The 16,877-nt window shown below is 47.5% G+C and overlaps 1 protein-coding gene across 1 annotated transcript in view; it reads right to left on the bottom strand.

Moving 5' to 3' along the window:
• taf8 (TAF8 RNA polymerase II, TATA box binding protein (TBP)-associated factor) overlaps positions 1-12,351 on the bottom strand; it is a 60,410-nt gene extending 48,059 nt beyond the window's left edge. The window contains exon 1 of the mRNA XM_086011214.1: positions 12,025-12,351. The gene's annotated coding sequence lies outside the window, so the exon portion shown is untranslated. The remainder of the gene's footprint in view (positions 1-12,024) is intronic.
• Positions 12,352-16,877: the final 4,526 nt, after the last annotated feature.

The raw sequence follows: 16,877 nt of genomic DNA, 5'->3' as shown, positions 1-16,877 counted from the left end.
CAACAAGGTCAATCAAGTTAAAATCGCGTGGATTGGCCACATCTCGATGGAGGCGGGACTACAACCCGAAAGTTGTAGTCCCGCCTCCTTCCCGACTTCTGAATGAAAATTCAGCCCACTATGTCATGTTTTAATAAGGCTTTTTCTTTCATAGGATGGTGTATTTTTTGAATAGGTATGGCTCATTCCTTCACAAGGAAATATTACATTTTAAACTCTGTACCACACTTAGATGTACAATCCACTTTTGTTTAATGTGCAATGAATTGTATTTAAAGGCACTGAAGTCAATGGGGGTTAAATTGCCTGACCCCCGAAAATGGGCTTGAGGATCACAGTACATGATTAACCCGCGCCCGTTCATTCCTTTGCAGGCAGCACATTAAATTTGTGTTTTAAATGATTGTTGCATGCAGCCAGCGCTACCTGCACTATTCATTGGCTCCGCACATTAGCAGGGGGCCCGACATCGCGAGTGGCTAGCACTGCTTAAAGGCAGCCTGCACCTCTTAAAGGGGAGGTGTATTGTGGCTGCAAGAAGCGGTGGAAGTTTTTTGAAAATTGAATCTGGGCTGTGATACTTTGAGCAATGGCTGAACATGCAAGAGAGCGAGCACTAAGGTTTTCTGACAATGCACTGGAGTTCTTGGTAGAAGAGGTGGCGAGAAGGAGAGACATCCTATATCTGCAGGGGCCCGTACAGATGCTCAGGAGGCAGTGGGAAGAAGCAGCGGTGGAGGTCAATGACAGCAGTTGTGTTGCTCCAAGAACATGGATGCAGTGCAGGAAGACATTTAATGAGCTGACACGAGTTGTCAAGGTGAGTGAGTTCATCTTCAAATTGCATATCCTACCAACTGCACCACTAGCCTTATCCACTGCTCAGTTCACTACACCCACATCACCCACCTACCAACAATCTCTATCAATCAAAATTCATATGCTTTACCTCACCCTCACACACTTAGCACTATGGCAAGTCTCACACCCACAACTCACAGCTCGCACACAGTGGCAGCTATTCAACTATGACAGCCACATCACCCAAACATGTCACAGGACACGCAATGACACACTTCCCTCTTTCTTGCAGGAGAAGGTGGTGCATAACAGCAGGCAGCAGGAAAGAACTGGAGGAGGACAAGCACGCCTTCACCTTTTAACCTCCATGGAGGAGACAATGCTGGCCATCATGGGAAGGGGCATCGCTGAAGCCGTGGCCACTGGCTGGGCTGAAGGGATCGATGATGAGGGTGACGTAAGAAAACTACGAGGCACTTGGTCTGAGTATTAAACAAGGCTTTAATCAACTGTTTTTCAACATGGAGATCTAGTTGTGTCCTTCACTAGTTCCTGTTAAAGAATGTCCTGCAAGCTGGGCCCATGCCCAAGTATTTATACTCTCCCTGGACAGCGCCACCAGCAGGCCGCCCAGTATTATTTCATAAGTCATTTCCACATGAATGACAAGATTCATGTCAGAGGGTATCTGCATACCTAATCCTCTTTCTCTCTTCACACTTCTCCCTCATCCCACAATTTATTCTGACTCACAAGCTGCAGATGGTGTAAGCACACAGTTCTTACTTTGTCCTCTCCCCTCACCACAACCCAACCCTTGTCCCTTTTTGATTTCAGATACCCAAGAATTGGAACCTTCCTAGTCAGAGGCAGAAGAGGAAAGAGACAGTGAAGATGAAGAGACTCCATCACTCGATCTTACACTGGCTGCCACCAACTCAGAGACTGACATTGCGAGTATTTTAGAGGCTAGGATAGAGGTGGTAGGAAACACCGGGCACAAGTGTGCAAGAGCCAAGGCTGGGGAAAGGATAGCGCAGGTGCCAGCTTGCTGGAGGCCGAGGGCGCACACTAGTTCTGCTGCAGAGAAATCAGATGAGGACTTCGATGGGCCAGGCTACAGAAGAAGGCTAATGGGTGTGATGTAAGAAAACTACTAGGCACTTGGTCTAAGTATTAAACAAGGCTTTAATCAACTGTGTCCTTCACTAGTTCCTGTAAAAGAATGTCCTGAGCAAGCTGGGCCCATGCCCGAGTATTTATACTCTCCCTGGACAGCGCCACCAGCAGGCCGCCCAGTAATATTTCCACATGAATGACAAGATTCATGTCAGGGTGTACATAACCAAATGCTCGGTGCACTGGAAACCCTGCCAGAAGGCCTGTGCTCAATGTCAAGGGGCATGGAGGAGTTTGGCACTTGGAAGCCATCCTTTCCATCATGGTGGTCACCTCCATCAGCACACCTGTGGAACCCACCATTGTGCAGCGTCTGATGGCCGATGTCACAGCTTGCACTGCGACACAAACAGCTTCCATCAAAGGCCTGAGTTCTGCAGTGGAAGCTCAGACTGCTGCCTTGAAAGCTCAGACTGCTGTCATCATGGCTCTGGATCCCACCGTTCAAAGGGGGTTCCACTGCCTCACAGCAGTCCATTAATCTATTCTCCAACAGTTCACTAGGACTGCTGAGGCGCCGCCCCAGGAGAGTGACTGTGGCTCCATGGAACACGAACCTGCTGTCCTCTCTCAGGATGACCGCATTCCTGCTTCCCCACCCCTGCCACTCCGCCAGTGCCCTTGATGTTGCCTGTCAGCCAGCCAGCCCAGACTGTTGCAGCCCAGGCAAAGATGGTGCAGTCTGAAGCCAGGCCTTCTCGGCCCAGAGCTGCTCGAGGTCGCTCTCCAAGGCCACCTGCAGTCTCCTCAATTGAAGGTCCGCAGCCTTCAATCACCCAAGCTGCTGCCACTGGAGAAGCACCTCGTAGGGGAGGCAAAGACACTCGGAAGACAGGCACCAAGGGAATGTACAAGGGTGATTTGTTTATTTTTGTATGCATTATGAAAAAGATTGAATTTATAAATTTGGACTGGAATGTACATTTTCTGGTGGTTTTTATTTTTGTGTTGTCAGAAAGAGGAGGATGTGACGGTCAGTGATAGAGGAAAGGCAAGGAGCTTGGGACTGTTGGTGAATGGGGAGGTGTGGTTGAGGTTACTGGCATCGCTCATGAATTATTTGATCACGAAGAGCCCGGGCAGAAAGGGGCAGTCTACTTTGTAGCCTCCCTTCCTCTTCCTGTTCCTCCACTTCCTCCTCCTGCTCCTCAGTGTCTCGCCTGATAGGTGGTGGCAAGGGCTGTTCCCTCATAATTGCGAGGTTGTGCGGCATGCAGCATACAACCACAAATCTTGACACCTGCTCAGCTGAGTACTGCAGGGCTCCCCCTGCAGTGGTCCAGGCAGTGTACTCTATAATGTTACTTGTGGCAGCATGGCTCTCATTGTAGGCCTGCTGTGCACATGTGCGTGGGTTCTGGACCAGAGTCATGAGCCATGTCACGAGCGCATAACCCTTGTCGCCCAGTAGCCAGTCTTTGACTTGCCGTGGTGGGTCAAATACAGGTGGCACAGAGGATTGCCGCAGAATGAAAGAATCGTGACTGTTGCCAGGATAACAGACATTGACCTGCATGATGCGCTGCCTGTGGCCACACACCAGCTGCACATTGAGGGAGTAGAATCCCTTTCGGTTCAGGAAAATGGCCGAGTTCACATGAGATGCAAGCAAGGACATGTGCCTGCAGTCAATGACACCCTGCGCCATGGGGAAGCCTGTAATCCCTGCAAACCCTTGTGCTCGCTCCGTATGCTTGTCTCTGGCAAGATTAAACTGTTTCTCTGTGTACAGAGAGCTTCAGGGACCTCCCTTATGCAGCAGTGTACTGTAAACTGCGAGATGTTGCTGATATCTCCAGCAGCAGCCTGGAAGAAGCCAGACACATAAACATTAAGAGCCATGGTCACCTTGACAGCCTTTGGCAATGCTGCCCTTGCCCTGCTTTGAGGTTGCAACTGTGCCTGCAGCAGTTGGCAGATTTCAGTCACGACCTCTTTTGTGAATGCATTGGTCCTCGCTGAAGTTGAGGTAAGAGATTTGCACTCTAAAGGCCCTCAGTGGATAAGGCCTCCTGCTGAGAGCCCTTCTCCCCCTCCTCCCTCTCTAGCAGTGGTCCCTCCTGCTCTGCGTGGCCTCTCTTCATTCTTCCATTCATGTTCAATTCCCAGAGGAAGCTCTACCAGGCCACCCATGTCTGGAAGCAACTTGTTTCAGCACAAGCTTTTAAATGAACTAAAAAGTACTTCAGTACCAGCCAGTCCACTCCCTGTAGACTATTCAAATTTGAGGCAACTATAGGAAAGCTCCAAAAAACACATACAGCAGCCAGAAGAAATAATCCAGCAACTAACCTGTAAGTAGTTCATGATCTCTTTAAATAGCGCTAGTGGGAGGTGGGGGCCTTCATGCCATTTAACGTCGTGTTCAACTGTGCAAGGTTCAGACAGGGCATTTGCTGAAGAGTGCAGTTGGAAAATGGCAGCGCTGGCATCAATTCAGCGTTGCACACCGATTCATGTCATGATCTGCCTGTTCTGCATGCTGCCGGTAGTTGTTAGGTGCACGCGGGCAAACCCCTTTACTAAGATGGCGCCCTACGCACCTCCCGTTGGAAGTGTGCACGCATATCTCGGACCCCAGTTTTGAGCGTTAGGTGGCTGCATAGCGCCTGAAAAAATGAGCGCTCCACAGCCCAATTTAGCCCCATAGCATTTTGGTACATGATGGAATTCTGAACACAAAAGCTCAGGGTTTCTCAGACCTGTGTTAGTGCAGAGGCAGACACTGGCCTAGAAGTTGGATCTTGAAACAGGTGCCTGAGGGTCCAATAAGGCAGGCAACCGGGCATCCAGCCCGGGCCAAAGGTTGGCCGCCCGCCGCATTGGATCGGGCACCCAATAGGCGTCATGGGCATGTGTCGGGAGTATGTTTGTAGGACCCTTTCATGAAATTGGACTGCTGCAGCACCTGATTGGCCACGTGATAAACTTGTCCAGCAAATCATGGCGCTAAGAGCCAGGAAAGACCCCGCAGGAGTGCTAATTAAAGGGCTCATCCGCTGCATACAGATTAGTTGCTGGTTTGTCTGCTGGCCAACTTCTGGGCCATTTCTCAGCTACTTTTCCCAACTTCTCTGCTGCTGACTTTTTCCGGGTGCTGGGCTGCTTGTTTGTCTTGGAAATAATTCATTTCACTCATGGCTGGTCTGTTAGGTCAGCCTTTGGGGCTGGAGGAGGAGGGAGAGCGGCAGAGAAGACAGGAGCAAGTCAGCGCTGCTGGGAGAAGAGGGAGGAGGAGGGCACTGCACAGTAGGCCCCACTCACTGCGAGTTTTCAGGCAACGCTTTTCCGCTGTCACCCTGACGGAGGAGCAGTGTGCGAGGTTACCTGCTGTAGCCCCAAAACAGGACACGGATGGCACTGCCTGTGGCTGCCAGGGTCACCGTGAACCTTAACCTTTATGCCACGGGGTTGTTCCAGGCTGGAGCAGGTGACATCAGTGACATCTCCCAGTTTACTGTCTTCTCTTCTTAGGCAGTCCCTCGGAACCGAGGATGATTTGCTTCCACATTAAAAATGAGTTCGCAGGTGACTGATGAGTCCAATGCGGGACCTACAGTCTCTGTCACAGGTGGGGCAGACGGTGGTTGAAGGGGCAGGTGGGTGGGGTGCTTGGGTTGACGTGCGCTCCTTGCGCTGCCTGCACTTAGCTTCTGCTTGCTCCCGGCGAAGAGACTCGAGGTGTTCGAGTCTGTACTGTACACTGCTGCAACAGAAGGTGCTCCGACGCTCTCCACTCGAGGAGGAGCTGCTGCACCTCCTTCCCCGATGGAACAGGCAAAACAGGACCAGACAGCAGCAGGATTTGCATGCATTGCAGGCTTTCCCAGGGTCCAAGGGGTCGTAGACTGCACTAACATTGCCCTGCGTGCTCCCCATCACCAGCCTGGTATCTTCCCCAACAGAGAGGGCTACCACTCGCTCAAGGGGAAGCTCGCTTGCAACTGCAGACATTGCCTAATGTAGGTCTGTGACTAGCTTCCTGGCAGCAGCCATGCTTCATTCATCCCACGCTATGCCAGTCCTCTGTCCCAACTCTATTCTCCAGCCAGGCCGTCAGGACACAGGCTGGCTACTTGGTGACAATTATAGCTCATGACTGCCGTCAGGAACCCGGGCACAGACACAGAGCTGTCCTACCATGAGAGCCATGCCACCACCAGAAATGTTATTGAGCAGGCCATAAGCATCCTTAAATGGTACCACTGCCTGGATGGTTCTGAAGGAGCTCATAGTATCTCCAAATTTGTTGTGGTGTAACTGGGTGCTGCATAATTTTACAATACAGAGGGAGCAGCCCTTGCCATCACCTGGACAGGAAGAGCAGCATGAATCACAGAATCACAGAATCTACAGTGCAGATAGAGGCCATTTCGGCCCATCGAGCCTGCACCGACACATATCCCACCCTATCCCCGTAACCCCACGTATTTAATCCCCTAACACTAAGGGTCAATTTATCATAGCCAAATCAACCTAACCTGCACATCTTTGGACTGTGGGAGGAAACCGGAGCACCCGGAGGAAACCCACGCAGACACAGGGAGAATGTGCAAACTCCACACAGACAGTCGCCCAAGGCCAGATTTGAACCCGGGTCCCTGGCGCTGTGAGGCAACAGTGCTAACCACTATGCCACTGTGGACTGGACTGGAGTAGCATTGCCCACATGTCCCTCGAGCTGCCAAAGCTCCCAGAGAACAACTCATTCAAGAGCGCTTCATCTGAACCATCCCTCCCCTTCCCAATACACCAAGGGCTAAAAATTGAGGCACTAAAAGTAGCGACGGAAATTGAGTGGTAGTGCCCCAAGAGGGAAGTGGGGCGCTACTGGAAGTGCTTTGCCTCCCTCTTGGGGCGCTGTGGGGGAATATTGCAGCGCTACGTGCCGCAGCGCCACGCAAATGTTGCGCCGCAATATTGCAGGCCTTCCTCCCCTTCTTAAAGGAGAGGGGCCTTGCGCAGTGCGACCCTGGGCCTAGCTGGAGAAGTGTCGGGCTCTTGGAGCACAGCCAGCACTCCGCAGTGGGGCGGGTAAGGAGGCTGGGGACGGGAGCGGAGGCAGGTGCTGGCAGGCAGCCAGCAACAAAACTGGCCGCCCCGCTCCTCGCCTTTAAATAGTGCCTCCCCGGCCGCAGGTAGGCCCCCCTGACCCCGTTGGATATAGCGTCTGGCGGTAAGTCAGGGGGCGCTCCTGAAGATCGCGGCCGGGGTGCGAGCGGGGTGCGAACGGTTACCGCCGCCGCTAACCTCCCACTGAATTTTGCGGGAGGTGTTGGCGGCGCCGCACCCGGGCGCTAGTTGCTTTATGCCCCATTAGCGCCCTCTAAGGGCACTAATGGAAGGCGCAAAGCAACCAAATTTTCCCCCCATCAGTCCTGCCATCCTTATAACCGCCGTCCTCACAACCACCATCTCATTGCCTTCCTTCAGTCCAGCTCATGGGTGATGCCCTCACTTGACTACAAATATTAACACCAATACCGAAAAAAAGTTTACTGCGGGATCTCAATCACAATTGGATAACAATCAACTTGGAGAATTAAGAATCACACTTGTGCAAACTCCTAGTGTCTGTTCCTGTGTGCTCGTTTAACTATCCTACTGCTTCTACAACCTGGATCCCCAGTGGCTCCAGCTTGGGTGGTGGAAGGCTGCTGAGCTTCCATTGAGGACACTTCAGATGGCCGTGGTGGGTGACTTCGAGCAGCACACCTACTCCTCTTCACACCAACAGAGTGCAGGAGTGATGTGACTCTCTGGAAGCCCCTGTCAAGGCTGGACCCCAGAGAACAAGATGGCTGCAGTCTGAGCTTCCAACAACGATGAGTCAGCCTACAGGGAGGAGGTCCAGCATCTCGTGAAGTGGTGCGCCGATAACAACCTGGCCCTTAACATCAAGAAAACCAAAGAAATCATTGTGGACTTCAGGAAGCCTAAAGGCGGAAGTCACACCCCCATCCACATCAATGGGGCTGTGGTGGAAAGGGTGGACAGCTTTAAGTTCCTCAGAGTCCACATCATGGAAGACCTCTCCTGGTCCCTCAATACCTCCTCTCTGGTGAAGAAGGCCCAGCAGCGCCTATATTTCCTAAGGAGGCTGAAGGGATGTAACCTGTCACCCCTGATCCTCTCTAACTTTTACCGCTGCACAATAGAGAGCATCCTGACGAACTGTATCACAGTATGGTATGGCAGCTGTAGCTACTATGACCGGAAAGCCCTGTAGCGGGTAGTCAAAACTGCCCAACGCATTACTGGCACCCGGCTAACGACCATAGAGCACATATACCAGAAACGCTGTTTACGGAGGTCACGGACCATCATCAAAGACCCTACCCACCTCAGCCACAGTCTGTTCGCCCTCCTGCCATCTGGGAGACGCTACAGATGCATTCGCACCCGTACGACCAGATTTAGGAACAGCTTCTTTCCCAGGGCTGTCATCCTACTGAACTCCACAAATAAACTCTAAAGCCTGCACATCTGCCAATGCACTTTATTATGGTTATGTTTATGTTAATGTATTACAAGCCAAATGTATGTTGAATGTTTAAATGTCTTAATCTAAATGTACACTCTCGGGAGCCGCAAGCCTACATTTCGTTGTACTGCACTTGTGCACTAACAATGACAATAAAGTTGATTATGATTATTATTATGATTAGCAGTGGGAACATCAGTGACGCACAATTTTCCACGCCCCCCTGTCCCTAACAGGCACGCAGCCAATAAACAGAGCAAGTTGCATTTGGCTGCCTGCCAATATAATTAGCTCCCAGCACAAATTTGCAGCTCTCTGTGGTCCAAGGTTTTAAAAAGTATAAATAACAAATATTCATTATGATCTGTTTTGTAACTACAGGCAATATTATCACACATCACTATTTCTCCAACTGTCTGCTGTGAGTATGATCTATTTCTGGTGTGCTGAAATTACAGAGAGCTTCAGAGAGGAAATGGCCTCACACAGTGCAGTACACTGCGGAGGTCCTTTCCTCTTTGGTGAAAAGATAGAGAATGTTAATTAAAAATGAGCCATGACATTTGTGGATAACTTGAGTACGTTGTAAATTTACACATTGCCCCAGATTTTGCTGTCAAAGTAACGGCGAGTTTAATGGCGCGCACCGTTATTAACGTGTAAATCGCCTAGCAACTTGGGGCGAGGAAGAGATACCCCGTGAATTGTGGATCACAAGGTGCAGTACGATTTGCACTGCTCCGCCGTTAGCCTCGCAAAAACGGCAGCTCGCCCTCAATCTCTCTCGTCAGTTTCCAGAAATTGCTGCTTTTGCACATTAATTGCCAATTAAACTCGCTGCAGAAAGTTAGGGCTGGTACTTAACAGCGTAAATACCTTTTCAATGACGAGATTTATGTTCCTGCAATGCCACTCCACCTCTCCGGCCCAGAAAATGAACAATTGAAACTGTTGACTCTCATTCCTGCAAGTAGTAAATTGTTCTTCGAGCTTTTATAATGTAAATTTTTTTTTTTAATCTTACTTTTCCTTTCTGTCTATTTTTTCTCTCTCTCTTAATCCATTCCTCTCTTTAGAAACATAGAAGATAGGAGCAGGAGTAGGCCATTCGGCCCCTCGAGCCTGCTCCGCCATTTAATGAGATCATGGCTGATCACCCAAATTCAGTACCCTGTCCCTGCTTTCTCCCCATATCCCTTGATCCCTTTAGCCTTAAGAAATATATCTAACTCCTTCTTGAATATATTTAATGAATTGGCCTCTACTGCCTTCTGTGGTAGAGAATTCCACAGGTTCACCACTCTCTGGGTGAAGAAATTCCTCATCTTTATTTCTCTTCTGTACATGATTTGACTCTAATTCACCCTTTTTCCTTTTCTGTCGTTCCTCTGTTTCTTGCTCAATCCTTAAATCTCATTGGTTAAGGAGATATGGTGTGGAGATGCCGGAGTTGGACTGGGGTGGACAAATGTAAGAAGTCACACAACACCAGGTTATAGTCCAACAGCTTTATTTGAAATCACAAGCTTTTGGAGCGCTGCTCCTTCTTCAGGTGAAGTGGAGAAATGCATAAAGACACAGCTTATATAGTCAGAGAATCATGTCAGATGTTTACAGGTAACCTTTCCTGATAGACTGTTGGTCCCGTCAGTACTAAGGTCCTAGATGCCCCGTTGCCCTTGCCGCGCCGTTATCAGTTCCCACTTCCAGGAACTTGCAGCGTAAAAACTTTTCAAGCTGAAGTGTGAGGGAAAAAGTCTAACAGGGCACGCCGCGAGATGCCCCACTCCAGCAAATTCTGGGCCAAAGATTTTTGTAAAACAAAAGAACCTTTATAAATGCCACATCAATACTTTAATCATCTGTGGGGCAGGATAGGCCAATTTCATTGTGGCAAAAGACATTAGTATTGAGGATTTTTTATCAAAATCGTTGACTCAGTGACACACAGAAATGTCATGTTTTTCTATTTCACATTGAAGTCTTTTTGCAGAAAGAACCCTCTCAATGTTCAGAGATGTTGCATTAGTTTTATTTTTAATCAAGGTTTTCTTTGCCAACTTTCTCCTCTACTGAAGGCATTGCCTCCATGTTGGGTTACAGTCTGTGGGCATCAGGGGCACTCTGTTATGGCCAATATTCATGTGTGAGCCTTGACACTGAGTGTTGGTAGACTATTGACCGGAAAGCTGGAGCAGGATTGTCGAGCCCAATCCAGGTAGAGCGGTGAGGCCAAAACCTTGGAATCATTTAAGAAACCAATAGATGCGGCAATGGAGGAGTGTAGGGTTGTTCTGGACAGGTGAATTAGGATGGGCTGAATGGCCTTCTTCATCTGTAAGTATCTCATGGTCTTGTGAACTCTTTCCTAACATGACGTAAAAGGGAAAAGAAGAAAACGGCAAATATTTGTCGGTGTTCACCTTTTCAAAAATATCCAGGGGATAAGGGGGGTTGTCAGGAAAAACAAAAAGTTTTTTTCTAGTGAGGCCGGAAGGTGATTGAAAGAATTCTTGCAAACTCTCGTACAATGATTTATACGTCAAAATTGATGACTTCCTCTCTGTGCACTCAGGATAGCTTGGCATACAGCTGAGCTGTTCAGTTACAACCACCATGAGCTGTCAAACCCACTTCTGTCAGTTGAGCCTGCTATGTTCCGACACAAAACTGCCAAAAGGCGTGAAAGGAAATCCCCCTCTTCCGGACACAACAGCTACAAATCAGAATAGAGAGCGAAAACAGTAAACAATCAGCACGTTGACGTTTAAAGGTTTTCGCCGCAGATGAAGCTCGAGGAGTTAAAAAGTTGATCAGACGAACTGTCGGGCACAGCCGACTTGGCGTAATTTGGATAAAATTGTGGGGGGGGGAAATGCTCCATCGAGTTGAAAAGGGGCCTCATTCTCTGCAGCTTTGTGCTGCCATGCTTGTCCGTTCCTGTCATAAATCTCAAAAGGCTGAACTTTGGAGGAAAGCTTCGAGAAGTTCTTTGGAAGGATGGATTATTTGGAAGCAGCTCTGTTGGGGGGAGAGAAAAACAAGGTAATTTTGTCACCTTATCGATTTGAAACCAAATGCAACTGCTTTTTGTGTGAGAACTCGCCTTCCATAAATGTACAGGTATGGGTGTGTTTTTGCAAAAGTTTATTTTCCCCACGACTGTGTTGCTACACCAGTGAAAGAAGTGTTCGAAAGCTTAACAGGCAACCTCCCACTCTCATGGTGCGCTTTTGTGTTTTAACTAGTTCTTTAAGTTCACGTTGCAACGAGGGCAGAGGCTGAGATCTACAGAGATACGCAGATACATTAAAAGATCAGCTTTTTTTCTCTCTCTCTCATGGGAGCCCCACCTTTCCGAATGACATAATTGTGGCACGGTGTCAAAACAATGCTGACTATATAACAAGAATATTAAATTCACTGACTCGGAACCATGCGAAAAACAGCCTGCTGCTGAATGTTTTAAAGAATACAATAGTCACACACAAGAGGAAACGTATTAAAGGTTCGGAGTTCTAGCTTGCTCCAGCATGTGCAATTAATGTGAAGTTACTTACGTTATCTTTGTTCGGTTATTTTTTTTCCTTGTGCAGCCAACGCGCTCTCCTTCGCTTCTTTAGCCTCTTAATCAAGCCTCCCTAAAACCCAAGGCCATCCATGGCCAAGAGGGCAGGTAGGTGGTCTTTACCCAGCCACTGGCAATTCTCCTCGGAAACCAGTTGCAGGGAGTTATGTGAGAGGAACTTGGGAATGATTATCCCTCCAGTTTTTCCTTCTCCTTGCCGGAATGTATCTCGTATCTGCTTTGTGCTGTCCTGCAGTAACCAGCCTGGACTTGTTATCTCAACAGTGCTGCTATTGCAAGCACAAATATCACTCGGCGCTAGTAAGAAAGAAGAAAGACTTGCATTTTTATAGCGCCTTTCACGACCTCAGGACGACCCAAAGCGCTTTAGAGCCAATGAAGTACTGTTTGAAGAGTAGTCACTGTTGTAATGTAGGAAACGCGGCAGCCAATTTGTGCACAGCAAGCTCCCACAAACGGCAATGTGATAATGACCAGATAATCTGTTTTTTTTTGCTATATTGATTGAGGGATAAATATTGGCCAGGACATGGGGATAACTCCCCTGCTCTTCTTCCAAATAGTGCCTGGGATCTTTTACGTCCACCTGAGAGAGCAGACGGGACCTCGATTTAACGTCTCATCCGAAAGACGGCACTTCTGACAGTGCAGCACTCCCTCAGCACTGCACTGGAGTGTCAGCCTAGATTTTTGTGCTCAAGTCTCTGGAGTGGGACTTGAACCCACAACCTTCTGACTCAGAGGCAAATAGTGCACCACCTCACCATCCAATGTCCTCTTTTTTTACAATTCAAACTCAACTCTTATTTTCCCAGTTTTCTTCCCTCCTCTCCTGAAGGTGTTCAGTCTTTCAGGGTTACAGCTGCATGGGTCTTTGGCACCTTCCAATACCTTGCAATGTCCAATGTCCATTCTTCATGTGTGAACCAGACAACTAGGGGGTAATTTCAATCTAATTCGCTCGTCAGAAAACTGATGGGATTGGGTTCAATATTGGTTTTAAACCAACGTTCCCTATAAGTTGAGCGGCCTCATTGACCGGCTTTGTCAACGTAAAGTTTTGCGCATGCGTGAAACTGTGAAAGGGCCACGCACCCTAAAAAAAATAAGAGGGAACATTGTTTTACACCCCGCCCTATTTTACTCTCCGAGGGTGATATTGGGCGGGTGCAAAACCAGCGTTCGACCCGATCTCATGTTTTTCCTGCCCAGTGAGTTTTGGTTGAAATGACCCCCTTAGTCTCACCATGGGAGACATCACATTTGAGCCCGATCCTATCCTCGCCGGATGTCCACACGCATGCACTTTCTGGCATGATTCCCTGGATAGTCGTCAAGCGTGGATACTCTGGCTCATTCCTCTCTCCCCCTTCCCAGCCCAGAGATTGCCACGGCCAACTCCTGCCCCTCCTGACGTCAGTTAACTCAGCACAGATCGGGAATTGAATCTGCAACTTTGGGTCGACATAACACTGAGCGTTAACTTTACCACTAGACCAATGGGGCAGTTCAACTTCATAAAAAATACGAATTAATATTTTTTAAATCCTGTCCACAAATCAGCCCTCCTACATCCGTGTTATCCTTCAGCTCTCCTATGCCCATGTTATCCTTCAGGCCTCCTACAGCCAAGTTATCTTTCTGCCCTCCTATGACAATGTTATCCTTAAGACCCCCTACGTCCATGTTATCCTTCTACATTCAGGCTATCCTCTGTGGTTGGTAGGGTGATACAGTCCAGCATGCAGATTGCAGACATCACCATGGACACAGTCAATGCTTTCCTTTATTGGCCTGCTAAAAGGCAAACAAGGGACTCGGAATAGGTCCCTTACTCTCTTTCCTAGAGAAAAAAAAACAAGCAAACTAGGCTACTAGCAGATGCCTGACTGTAAATGTTAGTAAGACTTAAGACTGTGGATTCAAATTTGTATTTCCCTATCAAACACAACATTCACTTCTACTACATAATTTTAAAATGAAGAGGTTATCAATTGCATCGTGTGATTCTAGCATAATGTGATACTTAGCATGACATTACTTTACTATTAAAAAAAAAGTATTAACCCATTTGTTTTAAACAGGTCAACATCTGCATTAAAATATTGCTTACAGAAATTTAATAGGCTAATAGCACACAGTAAGACCATAGTTGCATATTAATGCAATTTGCAGCCTCCTAAACAGGGAATAGGAACAGGATCATTCCACTAGATCATGGCTGATCTTGCCTCAACCCCATTTATCCACCTTTGCTCCATATCCCTTGATAACTTTACCTAACAAAAATCTGTCAACCTCAGTTGTGAGGAGGACATAGAGTCTGCAAAGGGATATTGATAGGTTAAGTGAGTGGGCAAGAATTTGGCAGATGGAGTATAATGTGGGAAAATGTGAAGTTATCCACTTTGGTAGGAAGAATAGAAAAGAAAAATATTATTTAAATGGAGAAAGACTACAGAATGCGGCGGTACAGAGGGATTTGGGTGTCCTCATACATGAAACACAAAAGTTTAACATGCAGGTGCAGCAAGTAATTAGGAAGGCAAATGGAATGTTGGCCTTTATTTCAAGGGGGATGGAGTATAAAAGTAGGGAAGTCTTGCTACAACTGTACAGGGCGTTGGTGAGACCACACCTGGAGTACTGCACACAGTTTTGATCTCCTTATTTAAGGAGGGATATACTTGCATTGGAGATAGTTCAGAGAAGGTTCACTAGGTTGATTCCTGGGATGGAAGGGTTGTCTTATGAGGAAAGGTTGAGCAGGTTGGGCCTATACTCATTGGAGTTTAGAAGAATGAGAGGTGATCTTATTGAAACATAAGATTCTGAGGGGGTTGACAGGGTAGATGCTGAGAGGATGTTTCCCCTTGTGGGTGAATCTAGAACGAGGGGGCATAGTCTCAGAATAAGTGGTCGCCCATTTAAGACGGAGATGAGGAGGAATTTCTTCTTTCAGAGGATCGTGACTCTTTGGAATTCTTTACCCCAGAGAGCTGTGGAGGCGGAGTCATTGAATATATTTAAGGTGGAGATAGACAGATTTTGAGCAACAGGGGAGTCAAGGGTTATGGGGAGTGGGCAGGAAAGTGGAGTTGAGGCCAAAATCAGATCAGCCATGATCTCATTAAATGACGGAGCAGGCTCGAGGGGCCGAATGGCCTGCTCCTGCTCCTATTTCTTATGTTCTTATGTCTTCAAAGTTTCACTTGACCCAGAATTCACAGCCATTTTTGGGGGACCGAGTTTCATATTTCTGCTACCCTTTGTGTGAAGAAGTGCTTCCTGATTTTACTCCTGAATAAGAACATGACCCCTTGTTCTGGATTCCCTCACCAGAGGAAATAGTTTCTCTCTATCTATCCTATTGAATCCCTTTATCAATTGAAACACCTCGTTTAGATCACCCCTCAATTTTCTATGCTCAAGGGAATAGAAGCCAAGTTTATGCAACCTGTCCTCCTAATTTAACCCTTTAACTCCCGGTATCATTCTGATGAATCTGTGTTGCACCCACTCCAAGGCCAATATATCCGTCCTGAGGTGCGGTGCCCAGAACTGAACGCAGCACACCAGATGGGGCCTGACCAAGGCTCTACACAACAGCATAATGAACGGTAAATCCTTGGACTCTCATTCCTTCCTCTCCAAGCAGTATTTTATATCGCATTTGTAAGGCCAGTTGTGTGCATCGACAATTTTTATTTTGTTATAAATTGTTAAATTAATTGATGATGTAGCACACTTACTGTGCTCTACAATCATGGTCAAATGAGCTGGCTTAAACACAGTGCTACAATGGCACCAGAAATGTAATACTACATCCATGGCACTAATTCCAACAAGTTGCCCCCAAATATGAATTATTCCCCCCCCCCCCCCCCATCAGTGTAGTTGAATGTTGATCACTGGTGTTACTGCCAATGATCTCTTTGAGCTGCGGGCCACGCTGCACTCTGGAGCTCCCACGCAGCCGGCTCACCAGCTTTTAAATGGGAAAAACCGTGTATTTTGAATGGGGCCGCCGAGACACCTTAAAGGGACCGCGCACCCAAAACAATTAAAGGAAACATTGGGCATTGCTAAGAATAACATTGTATGAAGTGTCGGGGACCACATAGGATTGTGTGTTGATCGCTCACAAAAGTACAGGTCAAGCTTCAGTAAAATGCTGTGTTGGCATGGGCACTAAACCAGCATGTCTACAGTACCCGTCATTTCTCAACGTTTTATTACACTATTTGGCAAGCACAAAATGGCAATTCCTGGTGCCAAATAAATATTAAACGCTTAACTTGAAAGGATGTCCATCTTAATTATCAGTCAGAGCGCTAGAATAAAAGGTGTCTCCACAGAGGAAACTGCCTTGTGAGGAAAAGCAAAGAGGCTGTGACCAGAAATAGTTTTAGCATTTGCTTGAATTTTTTTATGTTATTTCTCATTTTGCATATATAACAGTTACTGAACTACAACTGTAATTTGCTGTGTGAAGAGCTTTTAGAAGTTTAAACAACATGATAAGGCACTATATAAATGAAAGTATTTCATTCTTTCTTTGAATCTCCCTCTGAAAACTCCCAAGCCATGCATTTTCCCCATCTGCCTATGTTAAACTGGCAGTGGGAGATGTGTATCAGTGGCCAAGCGATGATTCCCACTTCCATTTTCATTCTTCCCCTGTGTGGAAAAGCCTTACCTTCACTCACTGGGCTAGACCTTGACTTTGTGCGATTGTGTAAAGCGGGTGATAACGAATCAGCAGCCCATTTTACACCTTTCCCGCGCCATTGGAAATAAAAATCGGGAGAGATGTGAAATGGG

Source organism: Somniosus microcephalus, chromosome 18, assembly GCF_052327205.1.
Source record: "Somniosus microcephalus isolate GS21.2 chromosome 18, FLI_Smic_1.0, whole genome shotgun sequence".
Lineage (NCBI taxonomy): Eukaryota > Metazoa > Chordata > Chondrichthyes > Squaliformes > Somniosidae > Somniosus > Somniosus microcephalus.
This window is presented reverse-complemented; position numbering and strand designations above follow the sequence as displayed.